The sequence below is a fragment of the Hyperolius riggenbachi genome, chromosome 9 (assembly GCF_040937935.1).
Source record: "Hyperolius riggenbachi isolate aHypRig1 chromosome 9, aHypRig1.pri, whole genome shotgun sequence".
In the NCBI taxonomy this organism is placed as follows: Eukaryota; Metazoa; Chordata; class Amphibia; order Anura; family Hyperoliidae; genus Hyperolius; species Hyperolius riggenbachi.
Genome location: NC_090654.1, coordinates 87,788,476 through 87,810,151, shown reverse-complemented (window position 1 = coordinate 87,810,151; position 21,676 = coordinate 87,788,476). Strand labels below are relative to the sequence as shown.

Sequence of the window (21,676 nt, the reverse complement as noted above, 5' to 3'; positions counted from 1 at the left end):
AGCAACCCTGGCTGTGTGATAAGCTCATCTTTCTTTCAGTGTTGGCAACAACGGGCATTGTTTTTTGCCCATCGCCCACAAAATAACCTTGCTAGTTGCTACGAACAGTTTTTTATATTTGTGTGCTGCTTTTATTAATGTGTGCATTCCATTGGTGTTTGTGTTTTGCAATCAGGTGCCTTCGCAAAGCAGTTGTCCCTAGTTGGGTGTTGGGCTTCCCACAACTCAGTTTCTTTTGGCAGAGGTTGCAGATGGCATTGCTGGTATCAGAGGCACACAAACAAAAAAAATGCCACACTGGTGAGCTTTGGTATGTTTCCATTCAGGTGGTGGCAACAGCAGGCCTTGAAGGGCGTGTTGGCTGGATGACCCCAAGTGTATCACTAAATGCACCATGTGTGAATAATTCCTCTGACATAACAAGTGGAGCAGCTGGGTTTCTAGTGGTAGTAGTGTTAATTTTTTGTGTGAAACCAGAAGCTGAGCAGGAGGAAGACGGTGCATCACAGAGGTTCTGAGTGGAAGCTGTAAAAGATGTGGTGCGCTGTTTAAGCCACTCAACCACGTCCTCAGAATTTTGAGGGTTGAGGCAGGTACGTGCCTTCTGAACACTGTACTTTGGTCAAGGACCGCACGAAATCACACCAGCACGACCTCGAAAATACCTGCGGGGTGGCCTGCCTCTGCCTGCTATTTTTCCCATATCTGGGGTTATGCAGTACTACTAACAGTATTTAATAGTGGTAGACAGTGTGTGTAATCACAAAGAGGCACACAATCAGTGTCAAATACACAGCAGGAGTGTGTGTGTGTGTGTGTGTGTGTGTGTGTGTGTGTGAGTGTGTGTGTGTGTGTGTGTGTGTGTGTGTGTGTATCACTGGGCTGTGTACTTTAAGGTATGCACTGGAATAACCAAGTGTGCTGTCACACAGGTACAAAGCAAAGGTATGCACTGGTATAATAGAGTGTGCTGTCACACAGCCAGGGCCGGATTTGTACTTACCAGTGCCCTAGGCCTGCTGTCACCAAGCTCCCCCCCCCCCCCCCCCGCCACCACCACCACCACCAAAAAACATTCTGGCTAACTATCTGACTAGCGATCACTGGTTTGAATGGGCCCATTTCAGTTGTGCTGCTGTGCCCCTCATTGAACAAAGAATCAGTGGATGCTCTGTCCTCTCACGATGGAAATTTGAGCTCCTGCCCGAATGTGCACAGCAGCCGATAGTGTTCTGGGCATGCATACTTGAGAAATTACGGTGATGTATGATCGGTACTTGTCAAGAATGCATAACACTATACTGTCCTCGGTTGCTGTGCACATCTGGGCAGGAGCAGGAAATTACAGGGAGCGCAAGTGACCAGAGCATGCGCTGCTTCTTTATCCTCTGTGCGACTGGCTGCAGTCAGAGCCACAAACAGGTGACAGGGAGCGCGAGTGGCCAGAGCATGCGCTGCTTCTTTGTCCTCTGTGCGACTGGCTGCAGTCGGAGCCACAAACAGGTGGCAGGGCAGAGCAATGGAGAGAAGCCCATCCAAAAGAGAACAGGTAAGTAGCAAACATCCTGTCAAGACCCACTTTGGATGTTTGGTTGTAATTAGTGTGGACCTGAACTCAGAACTTCCTCTCTGCTCTAAAAGATACGCAACAACATAACCTTTACATAAAAACATTTTTGTCACAGCTGATACAATTCCTGCAATAAATAGCCAGTGTGTCTAATTCCTACTTTCATGGAAGCAAATATATTAACATCTTGTGCTTTAAAATAAGCTTATATGCTGTGGCAGTCAGGTGACACAGGGAAGATATCAAATTTGTGATTAGACACAGATGTGAAAGAATTCGAAAGGCTCTCTAAATACACACAGGGTGCATTTCTCTGTTTTCCTTCTGTCCTGTGCAAGAGTTCAGCTCCACTTTAAAGCATCTGCATGACATTTATTTATATTTGCTGAAAAATCTACGTATCTCTTTTGAATGCTGAATGTACATGATAATAACATATTGGCAGTATACGGGGACAAAGTATGAAGAAGGCTTATTAGCAGAAAGATTACTCTTTTACTTTTAAGCCAATAAATGTTATCATCCTGATTCAAAACTCTCTGCTTTTGCTGATGGCTAAGATGGTAGAATGTTCTAAAGCTACAGGAAAGCAGAAGGATGCCAAACCACACACACTAGCATAGAGGTAGTAACAGCTCAGGTGACAGTGACAGTTTAGCAATGAAAGGGAAGCATACAGCATTTTTATTCCAGGCTGCAGCAGTTCTCATAGATGGTCGGAGCTGACGGACAGAAAATGAGTCAGGAAAGAGTTAACTTAAGCAGAGACGAGATCACTGGCTAGGAAGAAAAAAAAGCAATAAATTATGGCTAGATAAGAAAGTGTAATTTACAACTGCTGGGGTCAGTGTCACAGCTGTAAAAAAGAATGCAAAGAAACTAGCAGAAATGTTTGTGAATGCCTGCATTAGAACTCAGCGGAACTTAGTTTTATCTGCTTTGTAATGTAAATCCCTGGTATTTCTCACATCCACTTGTACTGTATGTCGATCATAATTGGATCACCAGGTGACAGTTATGATTGATCCTGATTGTTATAACACATCAGGAAGTGAGAGGTGCAGGGATTGGGGAACTCTGGAATTCAGCTATTAGTGCAGAGCAGGGCGCTGGATGGCTGCGCTGCGGGAACAGAGGAGATGATTTACTTTGACATATGACCTCTTCTCTCTCCAAGTCCTGCCGCCCTTCTGATCTTATCTGATTTTATCGCCCTAGGCCGTGGCCTTTGTGGCCTTTGCAGAAATCCGGGCCTGCACACAGCTACAGCAGAAAGGTATGCACTGGTATAATAGAGTGTGCTGTCACACAGCTACAGCAGAAAGGTATGCACTGGTATAATAGAGTGTGCTGTCACACGGCTACAGCAGAAAGGTATGCACTGGTATAATAGAGTGTGCTGTCACACAGGTACAGAGCAAAGGTATGCACTGGTATCTGTATCTGGTGGGCTGGTGTCTGTGGGCTCTATGTATGTAGTGTCACCCACAAAGACAGCTATGGTTTAGTAAGTTACATCACAAATGCAGTGAAAAGATATGCAATGGTAATACAGTGTGGTACTACAAATCCCAAAAATCAGAATATTAGCTCTCAGAAGAGCTTTTTGTGGGGTGCTTTCAGCAACAAGATTGAGCGAGGAGCAAGCTAACAACAGCGTAACTAATGCTTTACCTAGCTCCAGCAAGCTCTGTCCCTTCCTCTCACTATAGCAAGATCAGCAGAGTGAGAACATGGCCGACGCTGCTGCATTTTTATAGCGGGGGGGGAGGCGGGGGTCCAGGAGGGATGCCTGATTGGCTGCCATGTGTCTGCTGACTGTGATGTAGAGGGTCAAAGTTTAGCCCAATGATGAATATAGGAGGCGGATCGAACTGCAGCATGTGTCCGCTCCCGCCGCGGATGCGGATAGCTAATATCCGCACGAATTACCCGCCAGGTAAACCGTTTAGGCCATCTCTATGTTTCAGTGCAGAGAACAGCAGCCTGAAACCATAGGAAACATGGAGTCACCTACCGTATGCGGAGAAGCAAAAAGAGCCTTCAGGACAGACTTCTTTATAGCTGGTGCACGTAGGGTTACATTTTGTAACGTGACACTTCAAAGCCTCTCCTGTAATGATATAATTTGTGTTTAGTGGGACAGAGAAAAGTGAGACACAATGAGAAAGTAATATTAGGTGTGCACGAAAAAAGGGTGTCGTGAAAAAAGGGCCCGACTTATTAACGAATTTGGCGCCAGGTATTAGCGAAATTTGCTAACGAGAACCATTGTTGTCAAGCTTTATTAACGAAAATTACTGTTGCAAAAATAAACGAGCAATAATAACAAATAAATATTAACGTTAAATGTCGTTACGTTTTTAGTCAATACTGCTTATCCCAACCCCAGAACCCATCTATATTAGAGTGACAAATGCATAATGCTTGCTCTGAAGCACGACTCCAGGTAAAAAAGTTGTTTTAATTGTACAGCCTTGCCACTAAAATTCCTCATTTCTGTAACATTACAGTCTCCAACCTCCCCACAAGAGGCTGCTAAATGATCACAATGCTATGAACCCAACCAGGATGTTGTAGGCACAGCCTCCCAGCATTTGCTTGACCCAGTGAAGACTATGGAGAAACCCCCTGAAGTAGCAGCAGCACTGTGGGGCAGACGCTCACAGCTCAGTGACATGACCATGGCTTTTTTCTAAAAAGAGTAGAGAAAGAGGCAGGGTGGGATTAGTGGAAAGGGCTCAGAGGCCCATACCCATGGCTGGATTTACCATAAGGCACTGTAGGCACCTGATGATGGAAAGGCGGCTCACTACCCTCCCCGAGTGCCTCCTCCTCCCGTTCTCTATGCAGAGTCCCGAGTAGAATGTAAATGAGAGGTTACTCACGCGATTCAGCATTCCACTGACAAGATCTCCCTTCAACTGGGGGCACATTTAGCTATCTAATACTTGGGGCCACCTCTAGCCAGAGCCTGCCTTTGGGGGTGGCAAGTGGGGCAATCGCCCCAGGCGCCGCGCCTGAAGAGGCCCCGCACCCTCTGCTGCGGTGGGGAGAGCAGGCATAGTTGCTAAAACTCACATTTCTTCTGCTGATCAACGCAGCTTCCATCTCCTCCTCTCCCAGTATGTGACGTATTGGTAACAGCGCCCCTTGTGATGACGTGACCGCATGTCTACTTGCCAATCTAACCTTACTCAAGGAACCTACCTATCTAACCTGTACTGCAGGGCATCTACCTGTCTAATCTATACTGCAGGCACCTACATACAGTGGCGTAGCTAAGGAGCTGCGGGCCCCGATGCAAGTTTTACAATGGGGCCCCCCCAAGCACTCTATACATAACAATTGATGCGACGCACCAAAACCTGCCAATGGCAACCACAGTGTCAGAGGTACAAGAAGGGGATGGGGAACAGTTTGTTAATAATTACTACTATTCAAAGTATCTATAGAAGTGATTATTACCAGCACAGGACCAATAGAAAGCTGATACTGCAGTTGATGAAACCCTCTGGCCCAAGGGCCCCGATGCGGTCGTAACCTCTGCAACCCCTATTGCTATGCCCCTGATGCTACAGTCACAGTTACAGAAATGTAAAGTGTGAAACGAAGTAATTTTTGCTTCCAAATCGCCTCTGATAAAAACCAGTGGCTGATAATAGATATTCTTATAGCTCTACCCAAACCTACATCACACCCAAAAACCACCACAACGGAACGGATCATTTGGCTGCCCATATTTAAGTATAAGTAAATACCATCTATAACCAGATATGCCCGATATAAATAGTGGAGGCAGTCAGGCAGATTTTGCAGTAGTGGTAATGGGACACATCTCGAGTACCCCTGAATAGTTTTTATTGGTAGGGTGCAGCTATTCTGACATGAGGACAGTCAGTGACATGGCTATGTACTCTGTAAAGTGCTGCAGAAGATGTCAGAGCTGCACTCACCTAAAGGATTATTAGGAACACCTGTTCAATTTCTCATTAATGCAATTATCTAATCAACCAATCAAATGGCAGCTGCTTCAATGTATTTAAGGGGGGTCCTGGTAAAGACCATCTCCTGAACTCCAAACTGAATGTCAGAATGGGGAAGAATGGTGATTTAAAGAGACTCTGAAGTGAGTGAGCTAGGAGTTGATTCGTGTAAAGCACCTTACGTAATGCCAAAACGCTGCTATCCCGCGGCAAAACGAGGGGTCTTCACACCCAAATCCCCCATGCAAAATCCACGACTTTCTTGGTCGTGGATTTTGCTCTTCCTGGAGGCAGAGCTATGAGCTGTAGCTCTGCCGCCATGCGCATCAATCACTGCACAGATCTCCGCCTCTACCCCGCCCCTCTCTGTGAAGGAAAAATGAGAGGGGCGGGGAGAGACGGCGATCAGCTGGGATTGACGCGCTGAGAGGCAGAACTACTGGCATTAGCTCTGCCTCAAGCAGGAAGTGCTCCCCGGACCTAGAAGAGGGGATTTGGGGGCTAAAGACCCCTCGTTTTGCCACAGGATAGCGGCGTTTTAGCACTATGTAAGGTGCTTTACACCAATCAACTCCTAGCTCACTCGCTTCAGAGTCTCTTTAACCTGCCTGGCGGTACGGACGAGCTCAGCTCGTTCATTACTGCCGGAGGCTGCCGCTCAGGCCCTGCTGGGCCGACTTTCATCAAATTAAAAGGCGCACACGCAGCCGGCACTTTGCCAGCCGTGTGTGCTACCTTATCGCCGCCGCAGCGCGGCTATGCGCCGCGTGCAGCGGCAAAAGAGGGTCCCCCAGCCGCCCGAGCCCAGCGCAGCCGGACCAAACAGTTCCGGCCAGCGCTAAGGGCTGGATCAGAGGCGGCTGACGTCAGGACATCGGCTGACGTCCATGACATCACTCCACTCGTCGCCATGGCGACGAGGAAAGCAAAACAAGAAGGGCCGCTCATCGCGGCCTTTCTTGTTACTTCTGAACGCCGGAGGCCCTCTAGTGGGCTTTCATGCAGCCAACTTTCAGTTGGCTGCATGCAATAGTTTTTTTTTTATTAATAGAACGCCAGGCTGGTTAAGCACTTTTGAGTGTGGCATGGTTGTTGGTGCCAGATGGGCCGGTCTGAGTATTTCACAGTCTGCTCAGTTACTGGGATTTTCACACACAACCATTTCCAGGGTTTACAAAGAATGGTGTGAAAAGGGAAAAACATGTCGATGACTGATTCAAGCTGATAGAAGAGCAACATTGACTGAAATAACCACTCGTTACAACCGAGGTATGCAGCAAAGAATTTGTGAAGCCACAACACGCACAACCTTGAGGCGGATGGGCTACAAGAGCAGAAGACCCCACCGGGTACCACACATCTCCACTACCAATACGAAAAAGAGGCTACAATTTGCACAAGCTCACCAAAATTGGACAGTTAAAGACTGGGAAAATGTTGCCTGGTCTGATGAGTCTTGATAGAGTCAGAATTTGGCGTAAACAGAATGAGAACATGGATCCATCATGCGTTGTTACCACTGTGCAGGCTGGTGGTGGTGATGTAATTGTGTGGGGGATGTTTTCTTGGCACACTTTAGGCCCCTTAGTGCCAATGGGCATAGTTTAAATGCCACGGGCTACCTGAGCATTGTTTCTAACCATGTCCATCCCTTCATGATCACCATGTACCCATCCTCTGATGGCTACTTCCAGCAGGATAATGCACCATGTCAAAAAGCTCAAATCATTTCAAATTGATTTCTTGAACATGACAAATTAACAATGAGTTCACTGTACTAAAATGGCCCCCACAGTCACCAGATCTCAACCCAATAGAGAATCTTTGGCATGTGATGGAATGGGAGCTTTGTGCCCAGGATGTGCATCTCACAAATCTCCATCAACTGCAAGATGCTATCCTATCAATATGGGCCAACATTTCTAAAGAATGCTTTCAGCACCTTGTTGAATCAATGCCACGTAGAGTTAAGGCAGTTCTGAAGGCGAAAGGGGGTCAAACCCCGTATTGGTATGATGTTTCTAATAATCCTTTAGGTGAGTGTATATAAATACATAACAATAATATGGTAGGGCATTAGACTGACTCTAGTAGGATTAGATTTGTGAGCTCCTCTGAGGACAGTCAGAGTTAACTCTCTAGTAAGGCCACATCTGGAATATGGAATTCATTTCTGGGCACCACATTACAAAAAAGATATTGCAGTTTTAGAGCAGGTGCAGAGACAAGCAACAAAATTGATACGTGGGATGGAAGGTCTCACTTATCAAGAAAGGTTAGATAAACTGGGTTTATTTAGTCTAGAGAAAAGACGCCTTAGAGGGGATCTAATTAACATGTATAAATACATCAGAGGGCAATATAATAGCTTGGCGGGTGAGCTTTTTGTCCCTAGGCCTTCTCTAAGGACTAGAGGACATGATCTGCGCATGCAGGAAAAACGTTTTAGCCATTTATTTAGGAAAGGGTTATTTACAGTAAGAGTGATTAAGATGTGGAATGCATTGCCACAGGAAGTCGCTATGGCAAACTCTATACCTGCATTTAAAGGGGGCTTAGATGCTTTCCTTGCGTTGAAAGACATCCATGGCTACAATTACTAGGTAATGCCTAATGATGTTGATCCAGGGATTTTATCTGATTGCCATCTGGAGTCGGGAAGGAATTTTTCCCTTTTGGGGCTAATTGGACCATGCCTTGTAAGGGTTTTTTCGCCTTCCTCTGGATCAACAGGGATATGTGAGGGAGCAGGCTGGTGTTGTACTTTATACTGGTTGAACTCGATGAACGTATGACTTTTTTCAACCAAAATAACTATGTAACTATGTAACATGACTATGTACTCTGTAAACTGCTGCAGAAGATGCCAGTGCTATATAAATATATAATATAGTACAGATTAGATTGCTGCAGCCTACAGAAGATGGCTGAGCTATATGCATACATACAAATAGAATAGTAGGATATTAGACTAGGACTATGGTAGGATTAGACACATGACTATGTACTCTGTAAAATGCTGCAGAAGATGTCAGTGCTATATAAATACATAATAATAATAATAATAATATGGCAGGACATTAGACTATGGCTATGGTAGGATAAGATTGGGAGCTCCTCTGAGGACAGTCAGTGACATGACTATCAGGGGCGGACATACGGCCGTGCAGGCCGTGCCGCCGCACGAGGGCCCCTGAAGTTCCGTTTTCTTCAGGGGCCCATGGCATTAAGTACTTTTTTTTTTTTTTTTAATATTTTTTTTTTTTTTTATTATTTTATTCCCGGGGGCCCCCCGACTCCTATCCTCCCTCCCTCCCTCACCTCGGGGGCCCCCTCCCGATATGCGCGGCGGGAGAGCGAGCGAGCGGCAAATGCAGGAAGGGCTCTCCAGGCATCCGCTAGAGGCCCAGCCGCTTGGTCTCCAATATGTCTCCAGTTGGAGACATATTGGAGACTCAGCGGCTGGGCCTCTAGCGGATGCCTGGAGAGCCCTGAAGACTTCCTGCATTTGCCGCTCACTCTCCCGCCGCGCATATCGGGAGGGGGCCCCCCGAGGTGAGGAAGGAAGGGAGGGAGGGAGGATAGGAGTCGGGCCCCCCACCCGGATAGCTACCCACCCGGCTACCTACCCACCCGGCTACCTACCTACCCACCCGACTACCTAACCACCCACCAGGCTTCCTACCTACCTACCCACCCGGCTACCTACCCACCCACCAGGCTTCCTACCTAACCACCCACCCAACTACCTAACCACCCACCCGGCTACCTACCCACCCGGCTACCTACCCACCCACCAGGCTTCCTACCTAACCACCCACTCAACTACCTAACCACCCACCCGGCTACCTACCCACCCGGCTACCTACCCACCCGGCTACCTACCTACCTACCCGGCTACCTACCTAACCACCCACCCGGCTACCTACCTAACCACCCACCCGGCTACCTACCGGGCTAGTTACCAACCCACCCACCAGGCTACCTACCCACCCACCCGGCTACCCGGCTACCTACCTAACCACCCACCCGGCTACCTACCTAACCACCCACCTGGCTACCTACCTAACCACCCACCCGGCTACCTACCGGGCTAGTTACCAACCCACCCACCAGGTTACCTACCCACCCACCAGGCTACCTACCTACCCACCCACCAGGCTACCTACCCACCCACCAGGCTTCCTACCTACCCACCCGGCTACCTACCTACCCACCAGGCTACCTACCCACCCACCAGGCTACCTACCTACCCACCCACCAGGCTACCTACCCACCCACCAGGCTTCCTACCTACCCACCCGGCTACCTACCTACCCACCCGGCTACCTACCCACCCACCAGGCTTCCTACCTACCCACCCGGCTACCTACCTAACCACCCACCCGGCTACCTACCTACCCACCCACCCGGCTACCCACCCACCAGGCTTCCTACCTAACCACCCACCCGGCTACCTACCTAACCACCCACCCGGCTACCTACCGGGCTAGTTACCAGCCCACCCACCAGGCTACCTACCCACCCACCCGGCTACCCACGCACCCACCAGGCTACCTACCTACCCACCCACCGGGCTACCTACCTACCTACCGGGCTAGTTACCCACCCACCCACCAGGCTACCTACCCACCCGGCTACCTACCCACCCACCCACCAGGCTACCTACCCACCCACCCACCAGGCTACCAACCCACCCACTCAACCAGGCTACCAACCCACCCACCCACTCACTCACCCACCCACTAGGCTACCTATCCACCCAACCACCCATGGGAGCTGCGCGCCGGATGGAGGCTGGGACAGGAGGTCTGCTGCTGCAGGTGAGTAAATGTTTTTGTTTTATTTATATTAGCAGGTGTATGTTCTGGGCAGGTCTGCCACATGATTGCATGTATTTTCTTCGCAAATCTGCCGACATGATTGCATGTATTTTCTGGGCATATCTGCCGACATGATTGCACGTATTTTCTGGGCATATCTGCCGACTTGTTTGCACGTATTTTCTGGGCATATCTGCCGACTTGATTGCATGTATTTTCTGGGCATATCTGCCGACTTGTTTGCACGTATTTTCTGGGCATATCTGCCGACTTGTTTGCACGTATTTTCTGGGCATATCTGCCGACTTGTTTGCACGTATTTTCTGGGCATATCTGCCGACTTGATTGCACGTATTTTCTGGGCATATCTGCCGACTTGATTGCACGTATTTTCTGGGCATATCTGCCGACTTGATTGCACATATTTTCTGGGCATATCTGCCGACATGATTGCACGTATTTTCTGGGCATATCTGCCGACATGATTGCACGTATTTTCTGGGCATATATGTGTATTTTCTTGAGAAAACCTGCACAATTATGTGAATTTTCTGGGGAAAGGGTCACCAAAACTTGGGCCCACTGTCTTTGCGTTGCACTTTTCAAGGGAACCTGAGGTGAGAATAATATTGAGGCTGCCATATTTCTCTCCTTTTAAGCAATACCAGTTGCCTGGCTGCCGTGCTGGTCCTCTGCCTCTTATTCTTTCAACCATAGACCCTGAACAAGCATGCAGCAGGTCAGGGGTTTCTGACAATATTGTCAGAACTGAGAAGATTAGCTGCATGCTTGTTGCTGGTGTAATTCAGTTTATTACTGCAGCCAAATAGATCAGCAGGGCCGCCAGGCAACTAGTATTGTTTAAAAGGAAATAAACCCTCACCCCGGGTTCGCTTTAAGTTACAGTTAGCTCCGCCCTCATCCGGTCATTGCCACGCCCATTTTTTTGCCGCGGCGCTACGCGCCGCAGGTTCTGTCCACTAATTTTTGCCGCGGCGCGCTTCGCGCGCCGCAGGTTGTAGCCACGCCCATATTTTGCCGCGCCGCAGGTCATAGGGGGCCCACAATTACAATTTTGCACAGGGGCCCACTGCTGGCTGTGCTCTGTAATGTGCTGCAGAAGATGCCAGTGCTATAAAATTTAAATAAATGATAATAATTAAATAATTTAAATTATAATATTCCAACATTTAGAGTGAGCTGTTGCTGATTTCTTTTTTTAAAAGGGGTGGGGAGGCACAGAGGAAATGAGGATAAGGAGGATCGAGGAGGGTGGGAGAGAGATAAATAAACATTGGAGAGTGGACAGAGTAGAGGGTGGGCTGGAAGACAGTGAGGTGGCCATACATAAGGCAAATCGGTGCTGCTAAGAGCAAGCCCAATTGACGATGTGACCAATTTTAGGCCGAAATTGGTTGCATGTATGGATTGGACCTGCTGCAAGATGTAGGGCTGGCATGCTTGATCAGGTGCACGGTAGTAACGGCGTGCAATATCAGGATGAGGGAAGTAACCCCCTGAGCTGTCCCCCAATGTAAAATGTGCCCCCTCCCCCACAGCCCTGTGCAGTATATATTACCTGTCTGTGTCTACCATTGGCTTCGGGCTCCATCCTCATACACGCGTCCCACCCGTGCCCACGTATATGCCGGCAACCACATGGGGCGTTCGTTTGAAGCCAGCGACGGACACCAACAGGTAAAGTATACTGCGCGGGCTACGGGGGAAGGGCGAGAGAGAGGGAATCGGAGAGACAGGGTCACAAAGCTGATTCCTGACAGATTTCATGCTGAAATCTATAGAGAATCGCCTGTGGTGTATGGACAGCCGGAAGATCTCTATCTGATCAGAGAGAGATCTGTCTCTTGGTCGATATGCCCATGTATGGGCACCTTAATAAAAGCAACAGGGACTGTGTGGAAGAGAGAGAGAGGCATGTGAATGGGGAGGGAGATAGATGTGGGAAAGAGAAGGGGGACATTAGAAAGAAGGGAAGATAAAAAGGTAGAAGAGAGCTTGGGGGGAGATGGCTCACTAGTGCTCCAGTCTAAGGCTCAGCACACACCATACAATCTTGGTTGTTCAATCTTACCACTTTCATGTAGTATAAGAGCTTATCCAATCAATCATTTAAGGTATTTTCAATCTGTTGGCCCTTATACTACATAGATTTGGTAAATCTGTACAACCAAGATTGTATGGTGTGTGTTGAGCTTAACTCTCTGGTTTAGCTGGGAGTGGGACATGCATAACAAGCTATTATGCTGTCACTGTGACTGAGAAGGGGGGGAGGGGGTCAGGGGGACAGGCAGAGCTGTTACTGTGACTGAGAAGGGAGAGAGGGGGAGGGGGACAGGCAGAGCTGTCACTGTGACTGAGAGGGGGAGGGGGTAAGGGGGACAGGCAGAGCTGTCACTGTGACTGAGAAGGGGAGGGGGTAAGGGGGACAGGCAGAGCTGTCACTGTGACTGAGAGGGGGAGGGGGTAAGGGGGACAGGCAGAGCTGTCACTGTGACTGAGAAGGGGGGGGGGGTCAGGGGGACAGGCAGAGCTGTTACTGTGACTGAGAAGGGAGAGAGGGGGAGGGGGACAGGCAGAGCTGTCACTGTGACTGAGAAGGGAGAGAGGGGGAGGGGGACAGGCAGAGCTGTTACTGTGACTGAGAAGGGAGAGAGGGGAGGGGGACAGGCAGAGCTGTCACTGTGACTGAGAGGGGGAGGGGGTAAGGGGGACAGGCAGAGCTGTCACTGTGACTGAGAGGGGGAGGGGGTAAGGGGGACAGGCAGAGCTGTCACTGTGACTGAGAGGGGGAGGGGGTAAGGGGGACAGGCAGAGCTGTCACTGTGACTGAGAGGGGGAGGGGGAGAGAGGGTCAGGGGGACAGGCAGAGCTGTCGCTGTGACTGAGAGTGGGAGGGGGTCAGGGGGACAGGCAGAGCTGTCGCTGTGACTGAGAGGGGGAGGGGGTCAGGGGGACAGGCAGAGCTGTCGCTGTGACTGAGAGGGGGAGGGGGTCAGGGGGACAGGCAGAGCTGTCGCTGTGACTGAGAGGGGGTCAGGGGGACAGGCAGAGCTGTCACTGTGACTGAGAGTGGGAGGGGGTCAGGGGGACAGGCAGAGCTGTCGCAGTGACTGAGAGGGGGAGGGGGTCAGGGGGACAGGCAGAGCTGTCGCTCTGACTGACAGGGGGAGGGGATCAGGGGGACAGGCAGAGCTGTCGCTGTGACTGAGAGGGGGTCAGGGGGACAGGCAGAGCTGTCGCTGTCAATGAGAGGGGAGGGGGTCAGGGGGACAGGCAGAGCTGTCGCTGTCACTGAGAGGGGGAGGGGGTCAGGGGGACAAGCAGAGGCAGAGATAAGGATCAGTCAGACGCGTGTATCAAAAAAGGGCGTAATGCAAAACCATATTTTTCGTTTAAGAGGTTGTAAACGAAAATTTAGTGCTAAATAGGTGTCACTGTGACTGAGAAGGGGGGGAGGGGGTCAGGGGGACAGGCAGAGCTGTTACTGTGACTGAGAAGGGAGAGAGGGGGAGGGGGACAGGCAGAGCTGTCACTGTGACTGAGAAGGGAGAGAGGGGGAGGGGGACAGGCAGAGCTGTTACTGTGACTGAGAAGGGAGAGAGGGGAGGGGGACAGGCAGAGCTGTCACTGTGACTGAGAGGGGGAGGGGGTAAGGGGGACAGGCAGAGCTGTCACTGTGACTGAGAGGGGGAGGGGGTAAGGGGGACAGGCAGAGCTGTCACTGTGACTGAGAGGGGGAAGGGAGAGAGGGGGACAGGCAGAGCTGTCACTGTGACTGAGAGGGGGAGGGGGAGAGAGGGTCAGGGGGACAGGCAGAGCTGTCGCTGTGACTGAGAGTGGGAGGGGGTCAGGGGGACAGGCAGAGCTGTCGCTGTGACTGAGAGGGGGAGGGGGTCAGAGGGACAGGCAGAGCTGTCGCTGTGACTGAGAGGGGGAGGGGGTCAGGGGGACAGGCAGAGCTGTCGCTGTGACTGAGAGGGGGTCAGGGGGACAGGCAGAGCTGTCGCTGTGACTGAGAGTGGGAGGGGGTCAGGGGGACAGGCAGAGCTGTCGCAGTGACTGAGAGGGGGAGGGGGTCAGGGGGACAGGCAGAGCTGTCGCTGTGACTGACAGGGGGAGGGGATCAGGGGGACAGGCAGAGCTGTCGCTGTGACTGAGAGGGGGAGGGGGTCAGGGGGACAGGCAGAGCTGTCGCTGTCAATGAGAGGGGAGGGGGTCAGGGGGACAGGCAGAGCTGTCGCTGTCACTGAGAGGGGGAGGGTGTCAGGGGGACAAGCAGAGGCAGAGATAAGGATCAGTCAGACGCGTGTATCAAAAAAGGGCGTAATGCAAAACCATATTTTTCGTTTAAGAGGTTGTAAACGAAAATTTAGTGCTAAATAGGTTAAACAAACAGAAATTAATTGGCAAAATACCGTCTATAACAACAAACGAATTCTGAAAAACGTCAAATTGCGTCTATAACAAAAACGATATTTACACTTGTATTAAGCATAGCAATGCAATGGTAGGTTTTACAGATATGTTACTGTAAGTATACCTAACTGTAGGCTCACACAGATCTCTCCCTATCCCTATCCCTAACCCCTAGACCCCCTCTTTGTTTAAATATACATAATTTAATAAATTGTAAATGACATATATTATGATGTAACTATACTTAACCTTACTCTCACACAGAGCCCTCCCTGTACCTATCCCTAACCCCTAGACCCCCCTGGTGGTGCCTAACCCTAAGACCCCCCTGGTGGTGCCTAACCCTAAGACCCCCCTGGTGGTGCCTAACCCTAAGACCCCCCTGGTGGTGCCTAACCCTAAGACCCCCCCTGGTGGTGCCTAACCCTAAGACCCCCCTGGTGGTGCCTAACCCTAAGACCCCCCTGGTGGTGCCTAAACCTAAGACCCCCCTGGGGGTGCCTAACCCTAAGACCCCCCTGGGGGTGCCTAACCCTAAGACCCCCCTGGTGGTGCCTAACCCTAAGACCCCCCTGGTGGTGCCTAACCCTAACCACCCCCCTGGTGGTGCCTAAACCTAAGACCCCCTGGGGGTGCCTAACCCTAAGACCCCCCTGGTGGTGCCTAAACCTAAGCACCCCCCTAGTGGTGCCTAACCCTAACCACCCCCTGGTTGCGTATATTATACTGTAACTATACCTAACCCTCCCTGTACCTATCCCTAACCCCTAGACCCCCCTGGTAATGCCTAAACCTAACCATCCCCACCGCACAAACACTCTAAACACATATAAACAATAATATATTTAATCCTTAAAATACTTCTCTACAAATAACATGAATAAAATAATTTATCTTCTCTACAAATAACTTGAATCAAATAATTTATATATTTGTAATAGAATAAATAGCCTTAAAATAGCCTTAAAATCATGTATACATTAATATTATAAATAGAGAAAAGTATATATAAATATATACAATACAATAGATAGCCTTACAATCATGTACGCATTAGAAAACTTAAAATAACAGTAATATTAAAAGCGATATTTTAGTAACTATAATCAACGCATTATAAGAGTAAAAACAAAGTTAATACCAAAAGCGATGTATTTCTAATACAATAAGGTGAAAACGCTATTTAAGCATTATACATATGAAAACAAATTTTTAAATGATCAAAGAAGTGTAAACGAAAATTTAGTTGTTATACTTTTGTAAGCGAAATTTTAAAACCAAAAATTAAGTTAAAACTGATATAAACGAAATTTAAAAACGAAAAAATAAGTATAACACAAACTCAAAACGAACTTGTAAACGATATTTGTTATAAACCTTATTTTGTAAATGAAAACTTTTGTTAACACGATCCCTGTAACCGCTATTTCTCGGGCGGCCTTTTTTCCTGCCGGGCGCCGAATAGCCGATATTTTGCATTGCAGTCTATGGCGGCGCCCTTTTTGTCCACTAACCCTGTGCGCCCTTTTTTACTAGCCCGCAGTCAGACAGCAAGTAATTTGTCCAGCTTACCACACAGCGCTCTGCCCTGCTGTCACCTGTCCCAGCTAGAGAAGCTCCCAGCTGCTGCACTCCGATCTCTAGTCCCTGCTGTGCAGATCCATCCATTGCTGGCCTGAATGAGAGGCTGCGTGTCTCTCAGCCACATCCAAACTTGCTGCTCTGCAGCAGCAGGAAAGGGGGAGGAGACCACAGAGCAGGAAGTAGCACAGAGTTGTGCTCTGCCTGCGATGTATGTGACCCCCACATTGAAGGGCCCGTGCACTGCATGTCTGGTTGGAGTGCAGACAGGAGAGGGGGCCACCACCATGTGACCTCACAGGGAATTCCCCCGACCTCCCACTGGATGAATACGAGCCTGCGCACACAGGTGGGGGGGGGCGGCCGTCCGGGCCCCCCCCCTCAAGGCTTCAGGAGCCGGGCCAGGTCACACGTGCGACCCCTGCGACCTCGGGCCCTACGCCAGTGACCACAGAGCAGGAAGTAGCACAGAGTTGTGCTCTGCCTGCGATGTATGTGACCCCCACATTGAAGGGCCCATGCGCTGCATGTCTGGTTGGAGTGCAGACAGGAGAGGGGGCCACCACCATGTGACCTCACAGGGAATTCCCCCGACCTCCCGCTGGATCAGTACAAGCCTGCGCACACAGGTAGGGGGGGGGGGGGGGGGGCGGCCGTCCGGGCCCCCCCCCTCAAGACTTCAGGAGCCGGGCCCGGTCGCACGTGCGACCCCTGCGACCTCGGGCCCTACGCCAGTGCCTATATAATCTATACTGTGGGGTACCTACCTATCTAATCTGTACTGCAGGCACCTATCTAATCTATACTGCGGGGCACCTACCTATCTAATCTGTATTGCAGGCACCTATCTAATCTATACTGCAGTCACCTATCTAATCTGTACTGCAAGCACCTATCTAATCTATACTGCAGGCACCTATCTAATCTATACTGCAGGCACCTATCTAATCTATACTGCGGGGCACCTACCTATCTAATCTGTACTGCAGGCACCTATCTAATCTATACTCAGGGCCGGCCCGCCCATGAGGCGGGGTGAAACGTTTGCCTCAGGCGGCGCTTCTGAGGGGGCGGCAACCGCCCGTCCGTGGGTGTGGAGTGCCGCCCGAGCTGGAGGGAATAGCGGGCAGGAAGGGGGTATTGGGCCTAGCGGCGGGGAGGGGGGTCGGACCTCCCTCGCCTGGGTCCCCCGTCCTCCGCTCCCCTCCAGCTTGTTTTGCGCGCTGGCTGGCTGGCTGCAGCTGTAAGAGGCAACGGGCGGGGATCACTCACCTCTTCCTCGTTCCAACGTGCGCTCCACTGACGTCACTTCCTGCGGCGTAGCAGGAAGTGACGTCAGTGGAGCGCAGGCTGAACGAGGAAGAGATGAGTGATCCCCGCCCGTTGCCTCTTACAGCTGCAGCCAGCCAGCCAGCACGCATAACAAGCTGGAGGGGAGCGGAGGACGGGGGACCCAGGCGAGGGAGGGGGGGGGTCCGACCCCCCTCCCCGCCGCTAGGCCCAATACCCCCTTCCTGCCCGCTATTCCCTCCAGCTCGGGCGGCCCCCCCACAACCACGGGGGGGGGGGGGGGGGGGCGCAGCGGCGATTTCTTTAGAGTTTGCCTCAGGCGGCAAATGGTCTAGGGCCGGGCCTGTCTATACTACAGGCACCTATCTAATCTATACTGCGGGCACCTATCTAATCTATACTGCGGGGCACCTACCTATCTAATCTGTCCTGCAGGCACCTATCTAATCTATACTGCAGGCACCTATCTAATCTATACTGAAGGCACCTATCTAACCTATACTGCAGGCACCTTTCTAATCTATACTGTGGGGCACCTACCTATCTCATCTATACTGCAGGCACCTATCTAGCTTGTACTGCAGGGCACCTACCTATCTAATCTATACTGCGGGCACCTATCTAATCTATACTGTGGGGCACCTACCTATCTAATCTGTACTGCAGGCACCTATAATCTATACTGCAGTCACCTATCCAATCTGTACTGCAGAGTACCTACCTATCTAATATGTACTGCAGGAACCTATCTAATCTATATTGTGGAGCACCTACCTATCTAATCTGTACTGCAGGCACCTATAACCTATACTGCCAGGAACCTACCTTACTAATCTATACTGCGGGGCACCTACCTATCTCTCCCCACCACTGCAGCCACTTGCCAATCTAACCTTTACTCAAGGAACCTACCTATCTAACCTGTATTGCAGGGCATCTGCCTATCTAATCTACAGTATACTGCAGGCACCTATCTAATCTATACTGCGGGGCACCTACCTATCTAATCTATACTGCAGGCACCTATCTAATCTATACTGTGGGCACCTATCTAATCTATACTGTGGGGCACCTACCTATCTAATCTGTACTACAGGCACCTATAATCTATACTGCAGTCACCTATCCAATCTATACTGCAGAGCACCTAACTATCTAATCTGTACTGCAGGAACCTATCTAATCTATATTGTGGAGCACCTACCTATCTAATCTGTACTGCAGGCACCTATAATCTATACTGCTGGGCACCTACCTTACTAATCTATACTGCAGGCACCTATCTAATCTATACTGCGGGGAACCTACCCATCTAACCTATACTGCAGGCACCTACTTAGCTAAAATACACTGCAGGGTACCTACCTAACCTATACAGAGTGTATGTTTCCACAGTGTGTGCATGTGTTTCCACAGCGTGTGTGTGTGTCCACAGCATACGTCTCTAGGCCCCGCATATGACTCTCGCCCCAGGTCCCGCATACTCTAAGGCCGCCTCTGCCTCAAGCGACTTAATACTGAGGGTACCTCTGGCTAACTAATACGAAATGTCACCTGTAGCTACCTACCCTAAGCAAGGGAAGTAAGGGAGAAATGACATCTGGGCCAGTCAGCACACTAGACCATTGCTAAGCCCTCAGCCAGCACTGCATGACCGCTGCGAGTTCAGCGGAACTCGTGTGCTGGGGTGTGTTTCCTGGGGGGGAGGTTTAGGTAGGGGACGTTAGTGCAGGCAGAGGGGATTGGGCAGTTAGAATTAGTGGGGGCGGGGTTAGTTAGGCGCGCAGGGAGGTAACGGCAGTTACCTCCGGACAGGCAGCAAGAGCAAACGTGTTTGTTTACTCTTGCAGCAGAGTTAGGCACAGCGGGTTGAGCGGCGCACGAGAGGCCAGGATGGACGGCGGGGACATTTCTGGCGCATTGCGCCAGTTAAGAGAGGAGGCAGATCGGCGGGGAGTAGATTGGAGAGGAGCCTTAGCGGCTTCCTCCTCCATGTCGGATTCTGCCGCGGGCAGCGCGGAGATCGGAGGGCGCACGGCACCCAGGCCTCAGCGCGCAAAGCGGGCGGTGGATCGCCTCTCCCCATCCCCTCCGGCTGCCAGGATCAAGCGTGCAGCGGAGGCCGGCAGCACTTTGGACGCCCCTCCGACTGGCACTTCTTCCAGCCACCAGGTCAGTGCACCAGGGGAAGGAGGAGCAGCGACCTCGGGATCAAGCGCCCCTGGGGGAGAGAGAGGAGGTCAGGTTGCAGGGGGGAGGAGGAAGGGGAAGAGAGGGGGCAAGAAAGGGGGAGCGCAGCAGGGCAGGGCGGGTGGATCCCCCCGGGCAGGCCCTAGTTCATGGGCCCGGTCTCAGCACAGGCCTCGGTCCCCTCACAGGCCCCAGTTTCTTCACAGGCCCCAGCAGAGGCGAGCAGTAGGGGTGATGAGGCAGGTACATCTGCGGGAGCTGGTAGCTTGGGGGGAGCTGTTCCTATCCCAGCGGGCATTCCTCCGTGGGGTTACAGTCCTCCGGCTGCATTTGGGGGGTCAGGATTAGTTGGGAGCGCAGATGTTAGTCAGGGTTTCAGGGGCGGTGGCAATGTTTCCCAACAAGCCTGGGGAAATTTCCTCCCCGGCCCTTGGGGCCAGCATCCACCCTGGGCTCAGTTTGGACCCATGCAATGGCAGGGCATGGCGGGGGGTATGGGTTGGATTCCGCCTTACGCGGGTCCGGGCTGGCAGAATTTCATGGGGCCGGGTGATGCTCGCTCTATTTTTCCTCCCCAGGTTTCTTCGGCTGGTGCATGCCCCGAGAGAGGGTCCCCCTCTTCGGCAACCGTGACGCAGCAGGACCAAGCAGGACAAGCGGAGGTCTCATCGGGCCGGACGATGGCGGCGGCAGGAGCCGCACCGGATGGCGGGCCTGATACACCCGCGCATCCTGAGGGTGAGTCACTTTCAATCATTCCCATATCTGACATGCAAGAGGTTAGTGAATGGCAGAACTTTATCGGGGGAGTTCGGTCATTGCTGGACAAGTTCCAAGGGGCAACTTCGTTAACCTCAGGTGCGGCGGTAGGAGATGTGAGCAGGGTGTGGGCACCCGCGGCTGCTGCGGCAGCCTCGAGTGAGGCAGGCCCCTCTTCGGAAGGGGCATCCGAAGCGGTTTCAGTTCTAGGGGAGGTAACGGCAGAGAAAGGGGGGGGGGGGAGAAGATCCCAATTTCTGATTCGGCAAAAGGTAATGCGTATATTTGTTATGAGGGTCCCCTGGGGGCTTACCTCAAAAGTTAGATAAAGGAAAAAATTTGGCGAAGGGAATATATCGATATTTTCACTTTGCTGCCACTGGAGCGATTTAATATTGAGAGGTGGGTGAAGGGAAAGGAGCATAGAAAGGAAGAGGATGAGGATAGGAGGAGGCATAGGTTGATCCCCAGGACTTTCGGTAATTGGTTGCAGGCCTTTACCATCTTGGGTAGCGTAATAGGCGAAAAGTCCCCGAAAAAATGTACACCCCTATTTTGTTATTTAGATGCAATCTGGGAGGCCCATAGAGTTTATGGGGGGTTAGCCTGGCTGCGTTATGACGAGCAGTTTCGTCAGCGCATGTCAGTCCAGCCAGACCTGGACTGGCATCACAAGGACATTGCAATTTGGTTAAGGGTCATGAGCGGAAAAGGGGGGGTTTACAGCACGGCTACGGGCGCTCAGTCCTTTCAGGCAGGAGGGGCCTCTACAGGTGCAGGGGCAGTCGGTACGGGAAAAAAGGGCTTGTGCTGGGCCTTTAATGATGCTACCTGCAAATGGGGCTCCAAATGCAAGTTTAAACACGAATGCTCTTTCTGTGGGGGAGCACACTCAGTTAACAGGTTAACAGGTGCTTTAAGAAAGGAAGGGGTGGGCCTGACAGGTTTGGAAAGAGGGATGACGCCGGTGAGGGTAGAGGCGATGGGTCCCTGGTTAGATAGTTATGGGGATCGGGCTGTGGCACAGTTGCTGTGGGATG

General features: G+C 51.0%; 1 long non-coding RNA gene across 1 annotated transcript in view; it reads right to left on the bottom strand.

The window, feature by feature from the left end:
* The window catches only part of LOC137531657 (uncharacterized), a 66,320-nt gene extending 49,848 nt beyond the window's left edge, over window positions 1–16,472 (bottom strand). Inside the window, exons 1-2 of the long non-coding RNA XR_011023702.1 lie at window positions 16,389–16,472; window positions 3,588–3,683 (exon numbers count right to left, since the gene is read on the bottom strand). This is a non-coding gene — a long non-coding RNA (uncharacterized lncRNA). The remainder of the gene's footprint in view (window positions 1–3,587; window positions 3,684–16,388) is intronic.
* Window positions 16,473–21,676: the final 5,204 nt, after the last annotated feature.